Below are 25,284 nucleotides of genomic sequence, written 5' to 3' on the forward strand. Positions count from 1 at the left end.
CTAGGTTGTTTTCTTTACTTAAGTTTGACTGACATAGTACTATGGAGATGTTTAGAAGCTAGAAATAACAGAATTATCCATCTAATATAAGATACATGGGAAATGGCAGAACAAGGATAATATGCATGTATCTGGCTTTGGAAATTTGGTAGATTTTTATCTTTCACAGAAAACTCTGGAAGAGCAAGATTAGGGAAAGGCTGGGAAGAGATGATTAGCTCAGGTATGCACAAATTTTATTTAAGGAACATATTTCTAGCACACTAAGTGGAGATGCCAATAGAAAACTTGCTATATGATTCTGGAGTTTTAGAGTAAGGGTTACACTAGAGATTAAGCTTTTTGAGGGTCATTAGCATTAGATTAATAATCCTCAATGTAAGAAATAGAAGAGTTGGGAAACCTTATTAAAGTTATTTTTTCCCTCTAAAACTTTGTAAAGTCGTTGGTTGTACAGAGTTATTTCTTCTTTAACTCACTCAAGGACATTTTTATTGTATGCCTTTTAATGTTGACAGTTACTATTTAATTAAATAAGTACATTTGCTAATCAGGATGTTTATGTTTCTGAGTTTTAAGCATTGGAACCCTGCTATCTTTTTCTATTTTTCTCTTACTTGTGGAGGCTTTTTGATTTTGAATGTTAACTTTAAGTTAAGTACAGGAGTCAGAGGCCAAATTGCAATAGTAATTATTGCTTTACACTAACATAGGGTCTTTATTCCTTTTAAAAGGTAAACTGAGGCACGATAAAACTCTAAAGAGTTGATTTGAACAAACAACAATTCATGTATTAGGCAGCACCAAACCAGAAGTGGTTTGGGATCTCTTTGGAGGAAATGCAAGGGGAACAAAGATGAACATGGAATTAAAGCAAAGAAAATATTTGATTGATTATAGTAATGCAGTTGCCTTATTTGGTTTATTCTGCTGAAAAGTCCCTAGCCATATGCTAATTAGCTGGTGACTTCTGATTAGCTAACTTTAAGTTTCCTTTTTCTTTAATATAAAGATTTAAAAGAAAAAGCCCAAATAAGTTTTGCTTATGTTTGCAAATCAAGCAAGGTTAAGGTCACTGATGAGGCCTGACTGACTTTGTGTGCTCAGGGATTCTTCAGGCCTGGTCTCTAATTTAATTCACTTTAACTCTCCCAAGACTCAAAAAATCTTGTAAAATTTGGAATCAATTTTGAATTTTCTAGTAACTAAGAAACTTGTTCTAATGGAGGAGGAAATGGTATCAGCCAGTCCTTAAAATACAAATATTGGCATTATAAGTTTAAATTAAAAATAAGCCACTTAATTGTTTACCACTTATGCAACACTTAATTTCTTGCTGTGTTCTATTTCTTTGTCATCCTCTACCATGTACTTGCAGCATTAGTTATTATCATTTGCTTTAATGAAAACACACAGAGTACATGTCATGATCAAGGTCCCATAGTCATTGAAATGTTGTATTTGTGTTTCTTAATTTATGAGATAACTTAATATATCTAAGACAAGGGAGTTTACATTTCTTGGTAAAAATAGAATAAGAAATAACTCTATTACTGTTAAATCCTTACTGAGAAATCCTGTTGTGCTCGATGACTGTTTCCAGAAATAGTCACCTGCTTCTGCAAACTGTCCATTACTCCTCCAGTGACTCAGGAATTGTGTAGTAAAACCAGTTTCACAGTATGAGACAAGCTATACTTTTTATGGTATAAGTCTACTACTCTGACCTAAGATGAAGGGTGCTGCCTACTTTAAACTTTGCACTACATTTTTTTTCTTATTTCACGTACCTTTTCAGGTTGAAAAAGAGATGTTGTATCTCAACTCCCTGGCAGGTCCTTAATGTTCATGCATCACATTCCACTCTGAGTCTATAAAATGTAGTCTCACATTTTCACAAGGTTTTGTCTGTTTATTTGTTTTGTCCTTTTTTATATATAATAAAGGGTTATTTGGACTGTGTTGGAGGGAGAAGGTTTGCTTCTCTTTTTAAATTAAGTTGTTAAGGTCATGGCAGTCTGCCTTTAGGTTGGCCAGATGCCTATCCTTCCTCTCTATAATCCGACCTACTTCCCCACTACTTCTTGGTAATACTCAGACCTTTTACAACCAACCTTTTATCATGAAATAAGGCAGCTATCCAAAGAAATACTATCACGTACCTCATCATCAAATCAAAACATTCTTTGTTTTCCTCTATCACTCACAAATCCACCAAAACAAGTGAACAGAACCCATTCACCAACCTGAAAGAAAACATTCTATTCTGTCGACTTTAAAATTGCTTTGAAAGGACTAAGAATTAAGCATCTAAAAGACTTAAAAACTGTAAGACTAAAACTTCATTCATGGCCAACCATTTTATAAGGCACTTATCATACTACTATAGAGAAGATTTTTTCCATGTTCTTAGCCTCTTTTCTCCTCTACTTTACATTTCTTACCCCCACAATTATGTTTTGAGCCAGGTGTATGATGCAGTATTTAAAAAGACTAATAAAACTGTGACAGAGAGAAATTCGGCTGACATTTAGTGTATAAGAGACATCACACATCTTTATTTTTTAAATCAAATTATAAGTGTCTTGAGCCTTTCCAAAGCTTTGAAGAAATCCAGTACTGAACCAGTTTCCTAGGATTTCCTTTTCCTTGAGATGAGCAAGAATTCTTGGTGTCTGGCACACAGTAATCTCTCTATGTATTTTCTCTATCATTGTCATTAGTATCATCCTCAGCATCATTGTGTAATGTGCCTAAGAATAACTTGGGGGCCACACACGGTGGCTTACGCCTGTAATCCCAGCACTTTGGGAGGCTGAGGTGGGCTGATCACGAGGTCAGGAGTTCGAGACCAGCCTGGCCAACATGGTGAAACCCCATCTCTACTAAAACTACAAAAATTAGCCAGGCGCAGTCGGCACACACCTGTAATCCCAGCTACTTGGGAGGCTGAGGCAGGAGAACTGCTTGGACCCAGGAGGTGGAGGTTTCAGTGAGCAGAGATCCAGCCACTGCACTGCAGCCTAGGTGACAGAGCAAGACTCATCTCAGAAAAAAAAAAAAAAGAAAGAATAACTTGGGGGCTTACTAAAATGTAAATACCCTCCTGCCCCCTACAACATGAGAAGTAATGAATCAGAATCTCTAGGTGAGGATGTGGGAACCTGCATTTGAATAAGCATTCCAATAAGTGATTCAAAAGTTAGGGGTACTGGGCCACTTAGAAAAAAGACAATTTTTGATCTTTCCAACACAAAAGCCTAGAGAGGAAATAGCACAATGGGAAATTTCACATTTTATCTGGCTTCAGGTGCACTTTTGCACTTATATTTAAATGTGTTTGGGTTTCAGATTCTGATAATTCTTTACATAAAATTAATGAAGGTGTATAATGAATAACGTTCCTAATGTTACTCTTTCAACAGCTGTACTCATCTTTTGATGGGCATTTTTGGGGCCAGAACTGCCTGCTCATTTCTATTCCAGGCATGAAACTCAAAACAGCCCTTGTGGTAAATAACCCATGAAATATCAACAGGTTTGTTTGTGTATCTGAAGTGCTACTACCAGGATTTTGACCTACTAAACTTACTAGACACTATAGCTTTCTTCCTTGACTATTAATATGGGGTTGTTTTTTGTATTTTAACTCATACATTCTCAATGAGAGTAATATTGTTTTCCCAGGAAATGAAATTTCTTCTTGAGGGGAAAAAAGTCTATTATCCTTATAAACATAGCACAGATAGAAATATAATATGTAGGGGAGGGGGCAAAAAACTTTCTTCTGCCTTCTTTATGTTTAGCCACCAGGGCCCGTGAATCAGACTAACAAAAAACAGATTAACAGGAGAAAATTACAATGTTTATTCATTCATGCAACATGCGTACATGTGGGAGAGCTTGGTGATGAGTAACTCAAAGGGGTGGTTAGAATTTGGGGCTTATATACCATTTTAATAAGTAAAGGGATAAAGGCACTTATGGGAAACAAATGACTTTTTGGAAAAATAAGTGCATTTGCAGGAGAAAAAACAGGCAATAAGAAAGTTTGTGAAAATGTCTACACAGGACAAAATGGTCTTTCATCTCCTTCAGGGTCATAAAACCCTCCTGGAGAAGAGATTTGGGGTAGGTTTTATTTTCTCTCTCTCTTCTGGGAGTAGACATGCCCTGAAAAGGATTTGTGACAATCTTGTTTCCCAGAAGTTGCTCCTTTTGTCAGAAAAGGGAAGCTTCAAAGTTGCTTTTTCTTTTTCCCCTTTTCTAAATTTGTTCAATCACAAATGTCTTCAACTTAAAATTATCTTTTTACCAATGTAGCATATTTTGGAATGGCATATTCTGGTTCCCTTCAAGTACATAAATGGATATACAGTATATATATATGGTAATAAAATTTATGGAGGAAGGATAATTTAAAAGAAAAAGTCTACAAAGATTCCTTGGCAGGGGACAATGAAAAAAGATTGAGAAATACTGCTTCAACTGATCCCAACTGATTTTCTAGTCTTTAAAATAAAAACTTTGAAATTTGGAAAATAGAAAAGAAAAAAAATTCCAAGAATTCTGCCACATACATATAATACACACACACACAGCATCTTCAAATATATAGATAGTATTTGTTGTACCAGAAAATAGTCTAACCCCTTTACGTATACTAACACTTTTAACAGGGTCAACAATCCTGTGGGGTAGGTACTATTACCATCCCCTTTTAACAGATGAGAAAGCTGAGGCACAGAGACATCAAGTAATTTGTCTAGGGTCACACAGCTAATACATGGTAATACAAGGATTCAAAGCCAGGAGATTTAGCTTCAGTATCTATTACTTTAACCATTAAAGTATATGGCATCTCTTTGGGTATATAACCTAATCTCCTTCATATGGATATGTACCCAATTTATGTATTTGCAAAAAATGAGACTTTGTGCACATTTTACAATCTACACTTGCCTTTTAAAAGTATATGACATCCTTCCATGTTATAAAATAGGCTTCAATATCATTTTTAGTGACTACCTAGCATTTACTTGATACTGATGGTAACAGTCCTCATTTACTTAGCACTCAGCATATGCTGAGCCCTCTGCCACGTGCGTAACACATATTGTCTATTCAGTCGTCATGATAGTCTCTTTAGATAATAATGAAAAATAATGGCTTTTTGGAATAACGTTTGTAAAAAATAGTAATAATGGCTAGTATTCATTGAGTGATTCCTGTTCACTGGACATAGCTCACGAACCTTATCCACATGGCACCCTTTAATGCTCTTTTACAGTAGCCCTAGAAGACTGACACTATTATTATTCCCTTTTTACTGATAAGGAAATTAAGACTCTGAGAGGTAAAATTATCTGCTCAAATGAACAGACATCAGGTAAAATTATCTGCTCAAGATGAACAGACATCATCTCAGACTCAAACTCAGATGTTTGCCTCTAAAGTCCTCCTCCGTACTATTATACACTCCTGCTCCCCCTAGGAACTGTAGTTTATTTCATTTGAATGAGCTTTAGTCCTTAAACGCATGTAGACTTTCTGCTATCATTAATGGTATCTCGGCTTCCAGACCTTGACTCGCTTTTGCCTCTAAGAACCATGGAACCATTGACACTCCATATTGCTAATTGTGATCTTGCACTCCCTGACCTTTCTATTATAAAATACAACTTAACCAGCTATTGTCCTGTTGCATTACAACACTGGTGTTATTAACACTATATATAAATGTCATGGTGGGCAAGTTCACAGTTCTTAATCTTTCCCTCTCAGAGCAAAACCCCTCTGACACTGGCCCAGAGGCAAACAGCATGAGGCTGAATCCTTCACAGGTGTTCCAACAAGAAGGCTGAATTAGCTAGGAGCTGATGTGAGATTTTCTGTACATTTTCCCAGTCCTTCACCTCAGGGCTCCTCTCTCCCATGGCTCCTGATCACATAGAACAGGTGGAAACAATCATTAGTTCACCTCTGCCTCCTGGATCGCCAAGCACATCCAAGGGGCTCAACACTCAGCAGGTCATAACACTCAGATGTGATAATGGGGAGCCCTGCAGGCACGGCCACAGATGCTGAGTTATTTGGGTGAGCCGGAGTGGCAGGTGCTTCTCTGGGGCTTTGGATGTCTAAGACCAATATAGGACTTTGGTTCAAGCTCCTGCTCTGATCCCTGTATGAATTTAAACCTACTTAGGCTTCACTTTTCTCTTCTGGCCCTTGAACTCAAAGTTGTTTAAATTTACACCCAAATTGTATCCTAACCAATACTGCAAAAACGAGAAATGCTGTAGGTAACTAAAAAGAACACCAACTTCTTCGAAAAAAAAAAAAAGAGAGAGAGAGAAGAAGATCCCTTCCCTGGCTTTATCATTACAAGATTGATGACTTTGGGCGTTTATTTGACCTACAGATTTCTGAACATCAGTTTCTTCATCTGAAAAGTGGAAGAATAAGCTGGGCACAGTGGCTTATGCTTGTAATCCAAGCTACTTGGGAGGCTGATGGATGAGGATTGCTTGAACCCTGGAGTTCAAGATTAGCCTAGGCAACATAGCAAGACTTTGTCTTTAAAAAAAAAAAACATCAAATTTGCAGAACAGTGAAATAATAGTCATCAAAATTAGATGAACTAATGATTTGAAATGTCAAGAATATGAAGAGTGTAGGAAATTGTCTGCAAAGGTGGCCATCAACAATTTCTCCCATACCTGTGCCTGCAGACTGCTCTTGCCGTCAATATGGGCTAGTCTTGGGACTTGCTTTGACCACTAGGATGTGCCAGAAGGGATGGTATGCCAGTTCTGCACCTAAGTCTTGAGAGGTCTGCCAGTTTCTTTTCTGCCTTCTTTTGAAATCCAGCCACCACAAAAAGAAACCCAGGTTAGGCTACCAAATGATGAGTGGCCATTATCTTTCCCTGTCCTCCAAATTTTTCCCATATAATCAGAATAGGAGAAAGTAGGGATATGACTCTGGTACATATATTCAAAGTTTCTCAACAGATACAACTTACCCTGGAAACAAAGGGAGAAGCCAACCTGATTAAGTGCACTTAATATGAGTTCTCTGGACTCAAGAGGAGGCTAAACCTGGGATGAACAAGGGACCAGCCTTAGATGAGGTAACTCATTGACCTTGAATGTTTCTTTCAGCTCTTAATTCAGTTGCTTGGACCCACAGCTGGATTACCCATATGGTGTAGTCAGGATATTAAATGCTAGGTCCAACATGCTTGGTTGAAATAACTGCCACTAATGTATTTGCATCAATACATCAGCAATTCAGAGAGCCCAGAAAAACATTTAGATTCTCCTTTTAATGGATCTCCTGTCCTTCCAATCTCCATTCATCTCTTGTCTCAATAGCTCTTTATGTATCTTAATCTTGGTGGAGCCTCATCAATTAGTGTAAAAATTGAATTGAACACTTCTCTTCAATAGTACAGTGTAGAAATTAAAAGCACATGGTCTAAACTCAGAGTTGAGTCCACTTGTTGTAGAACAAATTACTTACTTTTATGTATTAATTCTGTCAATAAATATGTATTGAGTATCTACTTTGTGTGAAGCATGCTGGTCTTCCACATTTAACTTCAGTGCAGGTAGGAGTATAAGTTGCTACAAAACTCTGGATTGTTTGGAAGTATGTACTAAATTTCTACACATGAACATCCTATTACCAAGAAATTTTCCTAGAATCTACCCAATCAAAATATAAACATGCCTGCATCAAGACATACAAAAATGTTCAAGTAGCATTATTTGCAGTAGACAAATGTTAGCTTAACCCCAATTCCATCAATTGTGGAACAGATAAATAAAGTTTGATGCACTCATATAATAAAATACTACATAGCAATAAAATTTTAAAAATTATTACCTGCAAAAGCATAGATAAATTGCACAAATATAATATTGACCAAATAAGCCAGACACAAAAGAAGATGTAATTCCATTTTGATAAGTTTTAGAAGAGGCAAACTAATGCATGATGTTAAAATCAGAGTAGTGGTTACTTTTGAGGAATGAAAAGGGATGATAGTTGGAAAACAGCTTTTAGGGAGTTTCTGGGGTGTTGGCAATGTTCTATTTCTTGATTTGGGTTGTGATTTTGTAGGCATATTCACTGTAGGATAATCGGTTGACTTTATGATCTGTACATGTTTCTATATGTATGTTGCTCTCAAATTTAAAATACACACACACACACACACACACACACACACACACAGAGCTCGAGCAGGACAAATGGGATTAAAATTAGTTCCCAAGAACTGTGATTTTCTAGGACCCTCTCCCCTGAGTGCTGCTTTCCCACTCCCACTAACTCTCCATCCTCTAAGAGAATTCCCATCCTCAGTCTTTCCACCTTCTTGCTGTCCCAGGTAGTAGTGGCTCGGTCCCACCTACGGTTATGTAAGGGCTTGGACACCCTTAGCACATGCCTCATCCAAGCTCTGAATCACCCATGGCACTACTGGAAGCAATCTTATTTAAGAAGCGTGGTAGGAAAAACTGGGATGTATCCCTCTACTTTTCCTACTTTTCCTGGACTCCGATGTGCACTGACTTGCCCTCCCATTAATAGGCTATGGGGGATGAAAACACTTCATTCAATTTAGTTAGAAGAAAACAGAAGTAGAATTACAACTTAGAGTGCCATCTGGTGTATTTTTGCCAAGTGACACAAACAACTCTGCTAAGAGCCATGGACTGTAAGGCCTTTCCCTGAGGGATGTTATAGACCTATATTTGTTATTGTTGTTGGAATGAGCCTTTGACAGAGTCAAATTCCAATTATGTATCAATTAAAAAAATACAGAATGACTGCTAACAGTAGACGTTTTCTATGATTTTGGCTGTGGTCCCAAGCAAGCTATGTTTGGAGAATTTCCTGCCATGGAAATTGTAAAAAAAAAAAAAAAAAAAAAAAAAATAGACTTCTCAGATTCCTTTTCACCTTAGACATATGACTTGGGGTCCAACATTGTAAAACAATTAGAAGTACCTGCCATCTGAGCATGGCATTAGAAACTCGGAAGAGAAGAAGTTGATATTCTGCCATTTCCATTCTAGTGTCTGCCTCTAATCTCTAAAAGCAGTAATGGCAACAATTCTAGCAGAAAGATGCAAAAACTGTGAAGGTTTTGAGATTTTACACTACTCATTGGCTACCAGGTTAATCTGCCATTTTAAGGAATCCTGGTAGAAGACATGAGACCCACGGGTCATAGACAGAAGTCTCTACTACTCAAGGCACATCAAGCCACATGAACATAGCATGTACCCTGTTCCCCCGACCTGCATTTTTTTTAGAGAAGATATGGATGGGCTCACATAGATGCCTGAACAAACAATGGCTGTGTTACAAAAGAGGGACCTGAATCCTTTATAATGGGCAGTAAGCATGTCTGCCCTTTGTTCTGGAGGAAAATACTGTATCTTCCAAGGCTTTCGCTACATGAACATACTTGAAAAGTTAATCTGGAACAAAGGCAAACCAGTGCTTCTGCTTCTGCTTCTGCTTGCAAGATGTGAAGAAATGCAAGATACCAATGAAGAATTGTCTCCTAAGACAGGTTTCAATAACCAGTGTTGGCTCAATGATTAGTGACTCAACCTGACAATGGTGCCAGTGGTATATCCACCAGACCAGTTCTGCCGCATAATTTTCATCATTGGCCCTGGCTGCATTGTCTTCAAACCTGATTCTTGGACCCATCTGGAGTTTGTGAGCTCTAGCCAATATTTTCTGCTTGGTTTCTTTCATTCACAACTATTAACCCTGTCTAAAACACTAAAGAAGTGGTTGCTTCTCCTTAGAAAATGCCTATACACACCCATTTCTTGTCCTTTATTTTGGTTGATTAATTTAGCCTCTTAGACATTGGGTAAATCATCTGCCTTCCCATTTACTAAAGCCAGGTGTAATATCTATCCTAGGTTCAATCTTAAAGAAAAAGGAACTGGGTATTTATATCATCCAGAAGGCCTGGACCTGGGGTAAACTCTTCAAACAATACAATTTCTAAAAGTGTTAAATCCCTGACCTGCAAGTTTCTAGAATCTTAGAGATTTTATCTTAATCTATATGAAAAAACACTTCTTCATGAGGACCACTGATGAGAGTAACTGCTTGTTGGTTGCTTACTCTGCAACAATGCTTCCTAGAATAGTGTTTCTCAGTTCTTGTGAGATACAATTTTTGTTCCTTGATTTATACAAGTACATTTATACTAGTTGGGTAATGATCTAAGTTTAAATATTTCTTGATTAGCGTACACTTCAATGCTGAGATTATAAAATAAAGTGTTATACCTGAAGGATTGCTTCTCGAAAAGTTCACAATATAGACTTTCTGATCTAAAAGTGTTCTGCCTCGTCCTTATAGTAAAACAAAATAATATTTTTCTAGCAATTTTCCAAAGTGAATTGTACATATTATATCATCTTCCTTCTAAGATAAGCTGCTTTGATTATGTTCGCATTTCTATGATTTACATTAATTAAATGTCACATTGCACTCTCCCTTAAAGAATTATAGACTGTTAGAGTCAGAAGGGGCCTTATGGATCATCTTCTGGTTTACTGCTCAATTTAAACAGGAGGAGGGAGTTCCACATGCTACAAATTCTTGTTTGTACTCTTATTTTTTTTTAAACATAACATTTGCTAGATTTTAATCAAAGCAAAAAAGTAACACTTACTTATTTTTTTTAATTGGAAAATAAAGAAACATGATTCTAAAAACTTATTTAGGGAAAATTCACTATCAATATCTATGTGCATTTTTTCCAATCATTTTATTTCTCTCTGTGTATATTTTCACATGCTTTGATTTAAAATGCATATTTTATTTGCATCTTGATTGTTTTACCAAGCTGCATGTCACTTTTTGTTATTTAAGTGCCAATGATTCTAAAGATGCAAAGATGTCCTCCCTCTTTCCCCTAAGTGGTGAGAAAAGTGTATTAGGGTTCTCTTAGAGGGACAGAATTAATAGGAGATACACACACACACACACACACACACACACACACACGTATATGTATATGGGAGTTTATGAAGTATTGACTTACACGATCACAAGTTCCCACAACAGGATGTCTGCAAGCAGAGGAGAAAGGAGAGCCAGTCCGAGTCCCAAAACTGAAGAACTTGGAGTCTGATGTTCGAGGGCAGAAAGCATAGCACGGGAGAAAGATGTAGGCTAGGAGGCTAGGCCCATCTGGTCTCTCCATATTTTTCTGCCTGCTTTATATTCGCTGGAGGCTGATTAGATGGTGCCTACCCAATTAAGGATGGGTCTGCCTTCCCCAGCCCACTGACTCAAATGTTAATCTCCTTTGGCAATACCCTCACAGACACACCCAGGATCCATATTGCACCCTTCAACCCAATCAAGTTGACACTCAATATTAACCATCACAAAAAAGTTAAGTTTTATAAAATGATTGTATGATATTACATTGTTTTCAAATTTATTTTTTGCTTTCATATGAATAGTCTGTTGTTAATTTTTTCCTAACAGTAATTTTGAATTGGGCTTCCTTAGATTTGAATGGAATGGTAGGCATACAGTGTATATGGCTATGAACAAATGTAAAGTTAGATTTTATGTGTCTTTACTGATGTAAATGAAGACTGGGCTGGTTATTTCCAGACCAACACAGTGGCTAATGTGCTGTGAAACTATACAACGCCCCAAGAAGGGAAAAGAAGACAGGAATTTTCACTGGAAAATGGACTACTGGGTCAGGATGATCAACGCCTTTGAAAGATATGGTAGAGACAAGCTCAATAATATTATAAATAATGCTAACAGTGATATTTAATACTGACTGTTTACTACATGCTAGGAACCTTGATCAGCACCTTAAGTGCATCACCTTAATGAATCACCCCACAAACACTGAAGTCAATATAATGTTCATTGCTATTTTAGAGATCTGGAAATTGAGACTTAGAGTCAGTAACTTACCTAAGAATAAAGAGCTTGTAAGTGGCAGAACTGGGACTCCTGTAGCATCTCTCAGTGCTGGACATTTAGAAGTCATCTGGTAACAATTTGTTGAGCTGATGTAATTGGATGTAAAGATTATAAGATTTTTTTTAATGTAGGAAAATGTTCTCCATTTGTTAAAAGAAAAAAGTTATTAAGGAGCATGTATATTCTAATACTAATTTGGTAAAATAAACATAGAGTGACATATGGAGTAGTATGTGTGTTTGTATAAATAGATATATCTAAGAGTAGATAAGCCAAAGTGCTGGATCTTTCTGGGTGGGGAGATCACAAGATGATTTTAATTTTTCTGTTTTTAGATCTCTATTTTAAAAACATTCTAGTTTTATATGAAGAAGAGGTAAATAGTTGGCTGTTTGCCTCAAAGTTTGGTTGGGTAATTCGTTAAATGGCATCCTAAAAGTCTGGGGATAAGAGAGGCGAAATGTTTGTCTGATCAGAAAAGGGGCAGTGTAGGAGGCAGATGTGAGTCCCAGCAGTTTTTCCAGAGCCCCCAGGCTCATCCTAGACCTCCTCTGTCAGGAACACCTAGTTTAAGGCAAGTCCTGAGGGGCATGTCCTAGATCCCCTCATCAGAGGACTCACTGGAGGTCATCAGCTCATGAAAATCCTTTAGAGCAACCAGATTTGTCTCCTGCAGCATTAAATATCTTTATTCTTCAATGATATATATTTTTTCTTTTTTTACAGTGAGCAGGAAGACCAAAATGAGAACACATTGGGGAAAGACCTAAGGTTTTACCATCTTAAGCCCAGATGATTGCTTCGAGTCTGTCTCCTCTCCAAATCATCTTGAACACAGTGGCCTGAAGCCCCTTTCAAAATGGCCTTTTACAGTGGTGTATTAGTTAAGAGAGAAGATGTATTTCTTTTACAACTTTAAAAATTTTTATTATTATACAAATAATAGATTTTTTTCAGAAATATTGGAAAAGTAGAGAAATAATACCATTCAAAAAATAAAGGAAAAAGAAGAAACTGAAGATCACACGTAATTCCATCCCCCATCATCCAAGAGCTTCTGGAATTCAAATCATTCTTCAGGCACTGAGATAATGCTAGAGGAAGTTATTTATGTTGCAAAAGCTTCCTTAGGCTAAGTCAATATAGATTTTAATCAAGCTAGTATCAAATCTTAATGAAACATGTGCTAAGAGATGCATTTTGTTTCCTTTGTCTCCTAGCCTGCATTGCAAATGTCTCTTTTTGGCCCTGACATCAGGGCTGAAACAGAAACTAAATACTTAAGTAAAGTGCATCATTGTCCAGAAAAGTAAGCTTGGATATTTGCATGTTAAATGCCCTGTAAATACAAAGACAGATTTTGCTTCCCCCACCACACACAACTTCCTATTGCTGTGTGTGTGAATTAATGAACTTACAGGATAGCTCAGGGATGTCTCTTCATCTGTTTCAGCCTTAACTACTACTTCCTAATTGAGAATTGTCTTTTACTACTAACCATGATGATGATAATTTATTGGGTATCCACACAGGCTAAGCACTTTAGTAGACCAGCTCACGAATATTTACAAACTTTCTTTAAATTAGGATTATTCTCCCTGTCGTATAGATGAGGAAACAGAAATTAATTTACTGGCTCAAAGGCCACAAAACTGCAAAGTGGCAAACTAAGCTTCCCAGGTCTGTCTGGTTCCAGAGCTTTTTCTCTTAACCATTGGAGTAAATAGCTTCACTTTCTGCCAAAGTGGCTTGTGCTCATGGTTCCAATAATCCAAGTAGAGAAGAACATTTTGGATCAAGAGAGTGTAAAGGGTCATCGACTCAACCTTAATTTTCTAAAGATCACACCTGATGACCTAAAATTCAACTGTCTTGGGGCCAATAATGGCTGTTTTGTTGAACACAGGTGCCTATCGAATTTATTTTTTATATATATACTTTAAGTTCTGGGATACATGTGCAGAACGTGCAAGTTTGTTACATAGATATACACGTGCCATGGTGGTTTGCCGCACCCAACAGCCTGTCATCTACATTAGGTATTTATCCTAATGTTATCCCTCCCCTTGCTCCCCTCCCCCTGTCACGCCCCCGTGTATGATGTTCCCCTTCCTGTGCCCATATGTTCTCATGGTTCAACTCCCACTTATGAGTGAGAACATGTGGTGTTTGGTTTTCCCTTCCTGTGTTAGTTTGCTAAGAATGATGGTTTCCAGCTTCATCCATGTCCCTGCAAAGGACATGAACTCATTTTTTATGGCTGCATAGTATTCCATGCTGTATATATGCTAAGTTTTCTTTATCCAGTCTATCATTGATGGGCATTTGGGTTGGTTCCATGCCTTTGCTATTGTGAATAGTGCTGCAATAAGCATACTTGTACATGTGTCTTTGAAGTAGAATGATTTATTATCCTTTGGATATATACCCAGTAATTAGATTGCCAGGTCAAATGGTATTTCTAGTTCTAGATCCTTGAAGAATTGCCACACTGTCATCCACAATGGTTGAATTAATTTACACTACCACCAACAGTGTAAAAGCATTCCTATTTCTCCAGCATCTATTGTTTCCAGCATCTATTGTTTCCAGACTTTTTAATAATCACCATTCTAACTGGTGTGAGATGGTATCTCATTGTGGTTTTGATTTGAATTTCTTGAATGACCAGTGATGATGAAGTTTTTTTCACGTTTGTTGGCTGCATAAATGTGTTCTTTTGAAAAGTGTCTGTTCATATCCTTTGCCCACTTTTTGATGGGGTTTTTTTTTCTTGTAAATTTGTTTAAGTTCTTTCTAGATTCTGCATATTAGCCCTTTGTCAGTTGGATAGATTGCAAAAATTTTCTCCCATTCTGTAGGTTGTCTGTTCGCTCTGATGATAGTTTCTTTTGCTGTGCAGAAGCTCTCTCTTTAGTTTAATTAGATCCCATTTGTTGCCATTGCCTTTGGTGTTTTAGTCATGAAGTCTTTGCCCATGCCTATGTCCTGAATGGTATTGCCTAGGTTTTCTTCTAGGGTTTTTATGGTTTTAGGTCTTATGTTTAAGTCTTTAATCCATCTTTAAGAAACCTAGGTAGTAGCAAGTTAATCATGTTTCCTGATCAGAATGGAACAGATAACTAGATGTAGTACAGTCTTCAATGACTTGGATAAGTTATTGGCACTTTCAAGATCTGTTTCCTCTTTTATAAAGTAAGGAAATTGGACTAAATGATATTTCTGATACCTTCTGATACTAAAACTCGAAGGTTCTTCTTGCTCAGAGGGCACCGTTTTCCACCTCAAAGAATGATAGCAGTTTCTCTGATTAAAATAAAATTATTAAGTCAAAGAAAGACAGTATCAACAACTTATTAGAAATTCTCCTTCTCTTTTTGGAGAGGGGCATGCATTTCTTTGTGTTCACTCAAGCCTCTGAAAATATAAATAATATATTATGACAGAGTGAATTATGATGACAAAGTTTGGCATTTAATCAGAAAAATTGAATAAATTAATGTATAAAATGACCAATCCATGATTACAACTCCTTTGTAATGCTGTAGTTCCTCAGAGACTGGTATGAAACTATGTGCCTTCATCCAAGGTCTATTTTATACTTACTTTCAAATGGCAAATAACAGGTAACCTACCAAAATTCATATGTGAAAGTTCTAGCCCCCAATGTGACTGTATTTAGAGAAAGGGTTTTTAGGAGGTAATTAAGGTTAAATGAAGTCATACGGGTAGGCACCAATCTGATAGGACTGCTGACCTTACAGAGATCTCGCTCTCAGCCTTATGAGGGCATAGCTAGAAGGCAGCAATCTGCAAGCCGGGAATAGGACCTTTACCAGGACTGAATCAGCAGGTACCTTGACCTTGGACTTCTCTGTCTCCAGAACTGTGAGAAACAGATTTCTGTTGTTTAAACCAATCAGTCTGTGACATTTTGTTATTGCAGCCTGAACAGACTAAGACATAGTGTTACAGCATTATGAGCCTGAGTGTTAAGCCCAGAAGCACATGCCCAAATATGTACTTAGGGATTTGCAATTTTTAATATTTGTCCTTGGAAAGGTCACGTCTTTGCTGATATAGCCATAGATAAATTTAAGAGTTGCATTTTAAGATAGCATTATTTACTCCAGTAAAATATCCAGTGGTCACATTTTTCTTTAAACAGATTTTTTTTTCCTGACCAAAGGAAATTTAAATACTGATACAGTGCCATCTTGTATATCTACCACTTTTCTTTTAAAAGGAAGCTGCTCAAACCTACTGTATAGCTGTTAAATAACAGCAAAAGTCTATGATGGAAGGATTTCTGTTGCACCGGAGCAGCCCCAGGGGAGATGCAATTTTTACAGAGTATATTTATATATTTTGATTGTGGGGATCAGATGCTGTTCTATGACCTCCCGCCAGGTCTCCTTCCACCTTTCTGCCCTTGTAAACATATATTTTACATTTGTAAATCAGCCTGCAAAAAAGGTATTTTAAAAAAATCTAACACCCCAAACACTATTAATATTTGGTCCACATTTACCAATGCCTTATGTACCTAAATCGAAGGGGTTAAATAATATCAGCAGAAAAAAGAATTTACATTTTTCATCAAATGTCTGCCTGTATATTGAAATGCTTACTAGTAGTAAGCCTTATATTAATATCTGCAAAGCACACAATTTTTCAGAATGCTTTTTCACTTCCTTCATAACTACCTTAAGACCAATCCAGAGCCATTATTCCCCATTTTCAAATGGGAAAAAATAAGCTCAGGTAGCTTAGGTCCAGGATAATTTGCAAATGGCAGCAGAGGAAAAGATTCCATGTATTTCCCAAACCTCACTCAGTATCTGGATATGGGGACATAATGGATACAAAATTGTCTTAGTTTAAAGTAACAGGAAGAAAGCACCAAAATAAATCACATGAGTGGAAAAAATTAACTGTGCCTGCCATTTCCAGTTTTGGAGCAATTGAGTTGCTTCCTGCATTTAATGACACGGGCTAAATTACCATAGTTATAATTCCTCAAATAAAAAAATAGGTTATTTGGAACTTACTACTCTTTAATAGCATAGACCAGTGTTTCTCAAACGTTTTGGCCTAAACGTTTCTTTATGTTTTTAAAAACTATCTTTAAAAATGATTGAGGATTCCAGAGAGCTTTTGTTTCTGTGGGTTATATCTACCCATGTTTACTGCATTGAAAAATAAAGCAAAAACTTTAAACATATTTTATTAATTTATTTAAAAATAGTAAATTAATGTCGTTAAACTAAATAAATATTCACATTTTTATTACAATTTATTTCCCAAAATGAAACAAAAATTAGTGAGAAAACTGTCATTGCTTTCTATTTTTACAAATATATTTTGAGTCTGGCTTAAGAGATGACTGGATTCTCCTATCTGCATTTGCATTCTAGTTGTGGTGATATCATACGTGTAGCTGACACACTCCACTGCAAATCCATGAGAATGACAGTGAAAAAGCCAAATAATGTGTTTGTGGTTTTTTTTTTTTTTTAAATAGTTTTGATCTTACAGGCTGTCAGGGATCCCTAAGCCATATTTTGAGAACTACTGGTAAAAACAATAACAAAGCCAGAATTTTAAAAATATGTGTTTTCAGTAATATAACAATTTCTGAGGCACATACTTTAAAGTGCATAATAATCTCTGAGAAGGATATTTTTTTCCAATAGAATCATTTGAGTCTTAGTTCTTTTCTTTCCCTGGATGCTTTGTCTTTAGAGATAATCCAGAGCCAGGAAATTCTAAATTTAAAACAAAGAACAAGGACTCCAGCCTATCTGGTGTCAGCAAGAACAATGAGAACCACCACTTTGTGTGCATACACCAAACGATTCCAGTACAGTATATGAAAATAGTTTTAATCTCCTGATTAAGGTAAATTCAACACTAAATATTCTCTTTTTGTATCATCAGTTCCAAGAAATAAGATCCTAGTAGGGCATTGCCAGATGGGGAGACGAGAGATTACTCCAAGCTCATGGCCTTTGGGGTACCTTAAAGATAGAGTGACAGACCTCCATATTAAGACCAGTCAGAGGCAGGAAAGGTCCTCTTTGTCTTGAATACCAACACTTTGAGGCTATGGCAGCTTCTCAGAACAGATCTAGCTCTGATGTTGTAGAACAGAAAAAAATCTGAGTGCTGGCTCCATATTCCCCTTTCAGTGAGAAAGGCATTAATGTCTTGTCACTTGTCATCAGTTGGGAAATGCTCAAATGCAGCATTAGTTAATGAACCAATTTAGAATGTAATGGCCTATTTCCATGTATGGCATAAACTAAGCAAATGACAGGGGAGACGCAATCACTCAATTCATCACTCTTCTTTATGAAATAATGTGCCTTTCCTTCCTTCCTCTCTTCTTTATTCTTACCTTTGTCCATTTCTCAAATATTTATATTGTACCCATCATGAATGAGAGGTACTGTGGCAGATTCCACTTCATATTTATCTGGCTGCCAAATCTGTTTTCTTTTTTTTTTCAATTTTTTATTTTTGGAGACAGGGTCTCATTCTTTTGCCCAGGCTAGAGCCCAGTGGCAGTATCACAGCTCATGGCAGCCTCAACCTCCCAGGCTCAGGTGATTCCCCTACGTCTGCCTCCTGAGTAGCTGGGACTACAGGTGTGCACCACCATACCTGGCTAATTTTTTGTATTTTTAGTAGAGGCTGGTCTTGAATTCCTGGGCTCACGTGATCCACCCACCTCAGCCACCCAAAGGGCTAGGATTACAGGCATAAGTCACCACGCCAGGACTGTTTATTTTTTAATTACTAAATGTTTTTTCTTCCAAAATAAAAGGAAAGCATGTCCTTTATAGAAAAATTAAAATTATAGTATAAAGAAGTCAACCATAATTGCCCATAACCAATCTCTAGGAGGCCATTTAAATAATTTCTTCTGGATTTCCTCCTGTATTCTTATCTATTTAAGATTTACCTACTTGAGATATATATGCATGCAATTTTGTGTCATTTGCTTAACATTGTATCATAAGCAATTTCAACATCATTAAAAGTCCATCATAAACATAATTTTAATACCCAAAGTTGGTGATAAATATCTCAGTGGAGGAATCTTATTCTTTATTTCAGATTTCCTTAGGATAAATTGCTTCTTAGAAGTGGAATTACTGTAGGCGATGGGAAGAGTACATTTTAGAATGTTCCTTGACACACTGACGAATTCCTTTCCAGCACTGTAACAGAATCACACCACCAGATAAGAGGGCTGATTTCATTGGACCCTCACCAGAAATGAAGAAATGTTTATTGATAAGCAACATTTGTTAATATTACTGGTAAGAGAAAAAAAAATCCTATCTTTTAAAAAAGTCTGGAGTTGGTATAGTCTGAGACAGTATGGCTGCGGCATTTTGGTCCTCCAGATGAGCTCTTCTGCCAGCACTGCAGATTTCAGTGTATCCCGGGATGAGAGGCTCCGGCTCCACCTGCTGCCACTGTCCTCTTGGAGCAAAAAGATATCTACTTACAGATAATATTATGAAATTAAAAGAATTTCAGCATAAGAAGGTGGCTGTTGAATATAATCTTCCTGGCACCAAAGAAATCTATTTTAGAAACTTGGAAGAGAAATTGAACTAGAACAAGCTCATCTTGAAGGGGAAGTTGAGAACCCTACTTCATTTGCGTGAGTCCTGGGACCATGTGGAACTGGCTAAAAACATCACTTGCAAGTACCATACAGAAAACAAAAATGTCACTTTGGCGGAATTTAAGTTTGGACCACTTTTCATAAGACTGTGTTACGACTTGAATCTTGAGGAATCTGCAATGGAGCTCAGGAAAGATGAGTATTTACAACGGTTCTCAGACTCCACACAATTTACTGTTTTGATGGTTATGTTATTTATCAAAAGCAAATATATAAGTGCTTTGGAAATATTGACAGAGATGAAAAACCCAGATGGAAAGTTCACCAGAATACCTATGTTCTTGATTTTGCAATTGGCTACAGACTGAATAGCTCTGAATCTTTCAAAGTCTGTACTACATTAAGAAAAGAAGCCCTAATCAAAGGAGTTCTCTCCAGGAGAGCATCCTGTTTCCTGTGACGTCAGAACCAGGTGGCAAAAGCTATGTCCATTTTTTTCTCACATCATGAATCCAGAAAGCATAAAGTTTACTAATTTAAACACAATCATCCATATCCAGTCAAATATGTTAGCAACTGTGATGGAGATACTGAAGAGCGTTGCAGAAGGAAATGTATCAAGATTCGTTGAAAGACGTGAGTTCTCAGAGGAACTGCTGGCCAAAGTGAGGGAAAAAGGGAAAGATGCGCTTGTCTTTGTGGCCAGATTTCATGAGATGTATGGAAAACTGCACATCGTTGTCCAGGTCACCACTTACACTTTGGATGTTCTGCTCTGCGACATCCCTTTAAAAATGTAAGGGACGGGAAATCCCACATGTTGCCATAAAACAACAGGATGGTCACCTGTTAGACCTTCCAGGCGCTCGGCCAGTCCCTGTTGGCTGAGTAAACCCTAGTTTCAATCCACCTGTGGGTATGAAGACCTGCTTCCAGTGAGTTATTGGCTTCCCTAAGAAGCAGGCATCACACTTCAGCAGACACTAACTACAGTGACACTTGATTTCCTCCCTAAAATCACTGAATGGTGGCATGCTGCTCTCTGAGAAGTTATGTCGTGCCACTGTGAAGATCTAGATACAAGCACAGAAAGCTCAGCTCCCTCAGAAAGCAGGCTTCCCCTGTGCACACTACTGAGGATCCGTGAAGGAACATGGTCACTGTCTCCAGTCCAGCTTCCAGTACTGGAGTGGAACCCAGTAGGCACTATCAGGAATGAATTTCACTACAAGTGTGGTGAACTCTGATTTTCAAGGGAGTAATTACTTGCAAAATTATACCCTTGCTGAATTCAGGAGGTCCGAAACCCTGTTCTACCATATCAGAAAATAGCCCAGGATTTCCTCACTGCTCTGCCTTCATGTATTCTGTAACTTGAGCCCTCATTTTCTCATCTGCAAAATAATAGTGCTTATGTGTATTTGCATATAGATTTGAAATCTTCATTCAAGGTTTAGTAGGGTAAAATTGTCTCAAAAATAAGAGAAACAAAGGTTTTGGAGCAAAAAGAAATCTGGATTTTAAATTACTATTGAGATTGAATCTTTAAAAATGCAAGTAAAACTATAGGTCACTTAAAAATTCTCTAAGATAAAAGTTGTATAAATACACTGGTGCTTGCTCTTCATTAACTCAATTAATAAAAGGGAAATAACTTAAATCACACCTAAAGTTGCTATATCAGAGTTCTTGGTCACGACACTGAAATCATTTCTGGCTGACTGAATCAGAAGAGAAATATATTGGAAAGTCATTAAGTAGCATACCAAAGAGACAGGAAGTTTGGCAAATAAGGCTCCTTACACAGGAAGGGAAGCTTAGCAGCTGAAATTAGAACAGGTGGGTCATCACACCATTCAAATAGCTCACTTAGGACACCACTGACATTGCCGCAGTGTTACCTCTGGCACTACTGTCCCTGAACACAAAACCCACTTCACAGATAATGGAGACATTTCTAAAATGTTTCTTCTTGAAACACATAATCCAGATTCAAATAACTGTACAGGAGTCTCTGAGGCTGATGTTGGGTCACAAAATGGTACTCTAGCCGCCGGGGAGCAGGGGACGATGGGTATTGGGCCATTTTGGCTTTTATGAGAATTTGGATGCTAGATAGCAAGACCATGATCAATGACCACTCTAAATACGTATGTGGAATTTTTTGTTTCATAATGCTTTTTAGGAATCTGGCTAACCTTCTTAATTACCACTGAATTTTAAATTGTCCAGTAGGTCATGAGATTATCTGGTTCAATACTGCAAACTCAAATGCCTACCATATTCTCAAATGTCAGTGAGGTGGGGGTGTATGGGAGTGGTGGGGACTGTGGAAAACTGAAGAGTGTCTTCACAGTCTAAAGGCGACACCTGCTATTCAGCTTCAGCTGATGGTTGCTAGAACTCGCCATGGACCAAATGTCTGATGTTACGATTTTACAGAAAATGTGAAAAGTCTGAATTTCTGTGAAATTTCCTAACTTCAACATTTGGAACCAACTTCAAACTAAGCAAAACAACACTGTTGCTTCTTAAAAATCAAGGCTGCAGGCTGCCTCCAACAATCAAACTCTTCATTTAAAATAAAAAAAAAAGAATCCAGGGAGATGAGGCTTAAGAAGGTGAAATGCCTGAGACCAAATAACTTAGTTGGTGGCTGAGCCAGGGCTAGAATTTTGGTTTCCAGAGGAAAGGCTAACTAAGAAAAGCCAGTGTTTCCCCACCCCACTCTGCAGCCATTTCTCTCACTTGGAAGTAAGCTCCCAACCAAGCTCAAGAAAAGCGACTCTATTTCATCCAGCAGCAGCAGTCTCCATAAAATGTTTATCAGTTAATAGAAACTGTGAAGCCAATAGAAACAGCTTTCAGTGTTGGATCAGAGTTTAAATTTTAGCTTCTACTGCTTTCTAGGTGAGTAACCTGGGATAAATTATTTTACTTCTCTGTCTCTCGTTCATGGAAAAAACAAAAACAAAAACAAAAAAATGAGTCCCTTTTATATACAGGGTTGTGGCAGATGGAGTAAGATTTTGTGTACCGACTGCCTGACACAGTGCCAGAACTGTAGTAAGAACACCACACGTGATAGTAACATAACATCCAGGAGATATTCTAATACTTCGTATTTTCCAAGTACACACAAATTGGGGGTAGGGGGAAGAGCTAAGATGCTTAATAGTGGACGTAGCCAGTTGTGGATAAATATCAAAAAGGGAATCCTAACATGAAGTATAAGTGGGATTTTCACCAAAACCCTATCCTTCCCCAGACTCCAGTGACAGTTTAACGGTCAGCTGCATCCAGGCTTGTGTACTGTGCAGTCTTAAAAGGCACCACTCCTGTCTATCTCGGTGAAATTGATGGTGGAGCAAAAGGGAGTTTAGGTGGTTCCGGTCTGGGGAGAAGACGTGCAGGGTTTCAGATGCGAAAGTCGCACCCAACCGCTTCACTCGGGCTCTAGGCCATCCGCAGGGGCCCTGCTTCCTTCCACCTGCGAGCTTTTTCTGCAGAATGCGGGAAGCCGCCGCCGCCGCCACAGAGGAGGGGGCGGAGGCAGAGGCGGAGGCGGCACCCAGGGGCCGGGGCAGGGGAGGCCGGGACCATCGCAGTGACAATTTATTTTCCTGCAGCAGCGGCAGCAGGGACGGTTGCTGCAGGTTCGGGGTCGGCCGGCCTGCGCGTGGGCTTGCGAGGACGCTGTTCGTCCACTGCGCTGGGGTGTCCGACAGCGAGGAGGAGAACGACGCACGGAGCCCGCGCGACTGGAACCAGCAAAGCTCCATCTGTCGGCAGACGAGAAGGGGGAGGAGGCACGGCCGAGGCAAACGAGCGGACGCCTCGTCGCCGGGTGCCGGTATCACCCCGCTGCAACGCCTTCCAGCAAAAGCCACCGCGGCCCGGGTTGCAGCAGCCGGACGGATGCCAAGGCCACACGGCAGGCACGGGGGCAGCCGTCGCAGTCGCCGTCCCACACGGGCTGCGGACACCGAGGGTTGCTAGTGAGTAGCGGCGCGCGCGCGTGAGTGAGAGCGCGCACCGGACGGGGAAGTGCGCACGGCGGGTGCGTCTGCCTCGTGGCCTGGCGCGCGCCGGCCCTTCCGCTGGCAGCGTCCGGTCCCGGGCTGGCTCTAGGGGAGGAAAAAATGCACTTTGGCGGCTGATCGCTTCCTTCCTGCCAGTCATGCAATCGGCCGCCTCCATCGGCGCCGCCTGCATGCGCCCCTCCGCTGGGCCCTCTGGGTTAGTTTCACCTTGATAGGGAGGCAGGAAGCCCTGGCTGCTGGTGGCAGGGCGGGACTCTGGCCGTGACCTATACGTGGGTGCGCCTGTTTTTTTGGTTCAGCCCTGGGTTGCAGCCTTGGAGATGATGTCGACCTTGGGAGAGACCACTGCACTGTCTCTAGCGGCGCGGTGTGGAGGAGGGAGGGGCGAGGGTTAGAAAAACGGACCTTTACCCCGGCCGAGCAGGTGCCATGCCTTTCCAGATGATGTTATTTTTATGCCGTTTATGAGCGACTAAGACATTGCCCCTCACCTGAATAACTTAAAGCTTTCACCGAAAGCCCCCAGTGAGATGCACAAAGAAATGGAATGTCTCCAAAACATATTTTTTTCAGAACTTTCTCTAAAACAACCCACGCTGCTGATACCCCCAGAGCCTAAGGTGCCATAATTGCTGAAGTTTAAAAGAAAATTTATGTAAGGAATAAGTAATTCAGGAAACGGAACCCAATCTAGAGGTTTGAAAAAAAAATCAAGTGCCTGGGAAGTGGGGTGGGGTGGCTTGCTTCCTGGAAATCAGTGTTCGGTAGTAAGTAAAAAAGACAGCTTTCAAAGTAAGCCCCAGTGAGCACACTGCTTTCAAAACATCTTGCTCATTACTGACAATAACATGAAGTCCTGGATTTTAAGCTATTTCCGAAGACATAATAGATATCACTAGGATGCTTGTTTATGGTCTCATGATTTAAGGCCCTGTCAAGGTCAATAACGTAGATTTGTTCCAGCAGATAAATTATACCTGAATGTTTGATTGTTCGTGTCAATTTTTTTGAGGGTGGGTTTTGACGGTTGTTTTACACAGAAATTAAGCCACCGTGTTTTGTTTTTATCCCGACCTTGTTTCCATTGGAAATTTTGTGTTTTCAGGATGGATGCTACATTGTACTTCAAAAATATACTCTGCCACTGGATTATAGTGGGCATTGTGTAGCTACACTATACATATCTTTATTTTTAATACAAGTTAATGTGTCGCTGAGCAGTAGGCTCTTTTTGTTTACCATTTGCACCATGAGAGCTTCTCCATTCAAAGGCATAAAATGTTATTGGAATCTACCTGGAAAATGAATTGGCTGATTGTTTTCTGTTCAGACACAGATACAGCAAATTGCCACTAAGAATCTGCTTTTGCGTATACTTTGGCTGTAATTTATGTAGCAACTGGTTCTTGGGAATTTCAAGAAGAAACTTGTTTTCTTATCCTCACCTATAAAGTAAGCACCAAAATTTAAATTATAAGGCAGATAACCTAAGTCCTTTACCTCTATCTCAACCTTCAAGGCCTGTTTCTTGGTACTCTTGCCCTGTTTAATAGGATTCTTATGGTTTGTGGGAGGCTTGGAGGGAGTAGTAAGGAACCA

General features: G+C 38.8%; 1 protein-coding gene and 1 pseudogene across 4 annotated transcripts in view; both read left to right on the forward strand.

Moving 5' to 3' along the window:
* The first annotated feature begins 4,059 nt into the window (after positions 1–4,059).
* LOC100967624 (pentatricopeptide repeat-containing protein 2, mitochondrial-like) lies at positions 4,060–20,534 on the forward strand (annotated as a pseudogene).
* Positions 20,535–23,183: 2,649 nt separating this feature from the next.
* The window catches only part of STAMBPL1 (STAM binding protein like 1), a 43,300-nt gene continuing 41,199 nt past the window's right edge, over positions 23,184–25,284 (forward strand). The window contains exon 1 of one of the 4 annotated variants that reach the window (XM_003810515.5): positions 23,184–23,640. The gene's annotated coding sequence lies outside the window, so the exon portion shown is untranslated. Of the gene's footprint in view, positions 25,138–25,284 lie in introns of all 4 variants that reach the window. The other 3 variants (XM_055093112.2, XM_055093113.1, XM_008962854.4) reach the window with 3 other exon arrangements.

This window comes from Pan paniscus, chromosome 8 (genome assembly GCF_029289425.2).
Source record: "Pan paniscus chromosome 8, NHGRI_mPanPan1-v2.0_pri, whole genome shotgun sequence".
Classification (NCBI taxonomy): domain Eukaryota; kingdom Metazoa; phylum Chordata; class Mammalia; order Primates; family Hominidae; genus Pan; species Pan paniscus.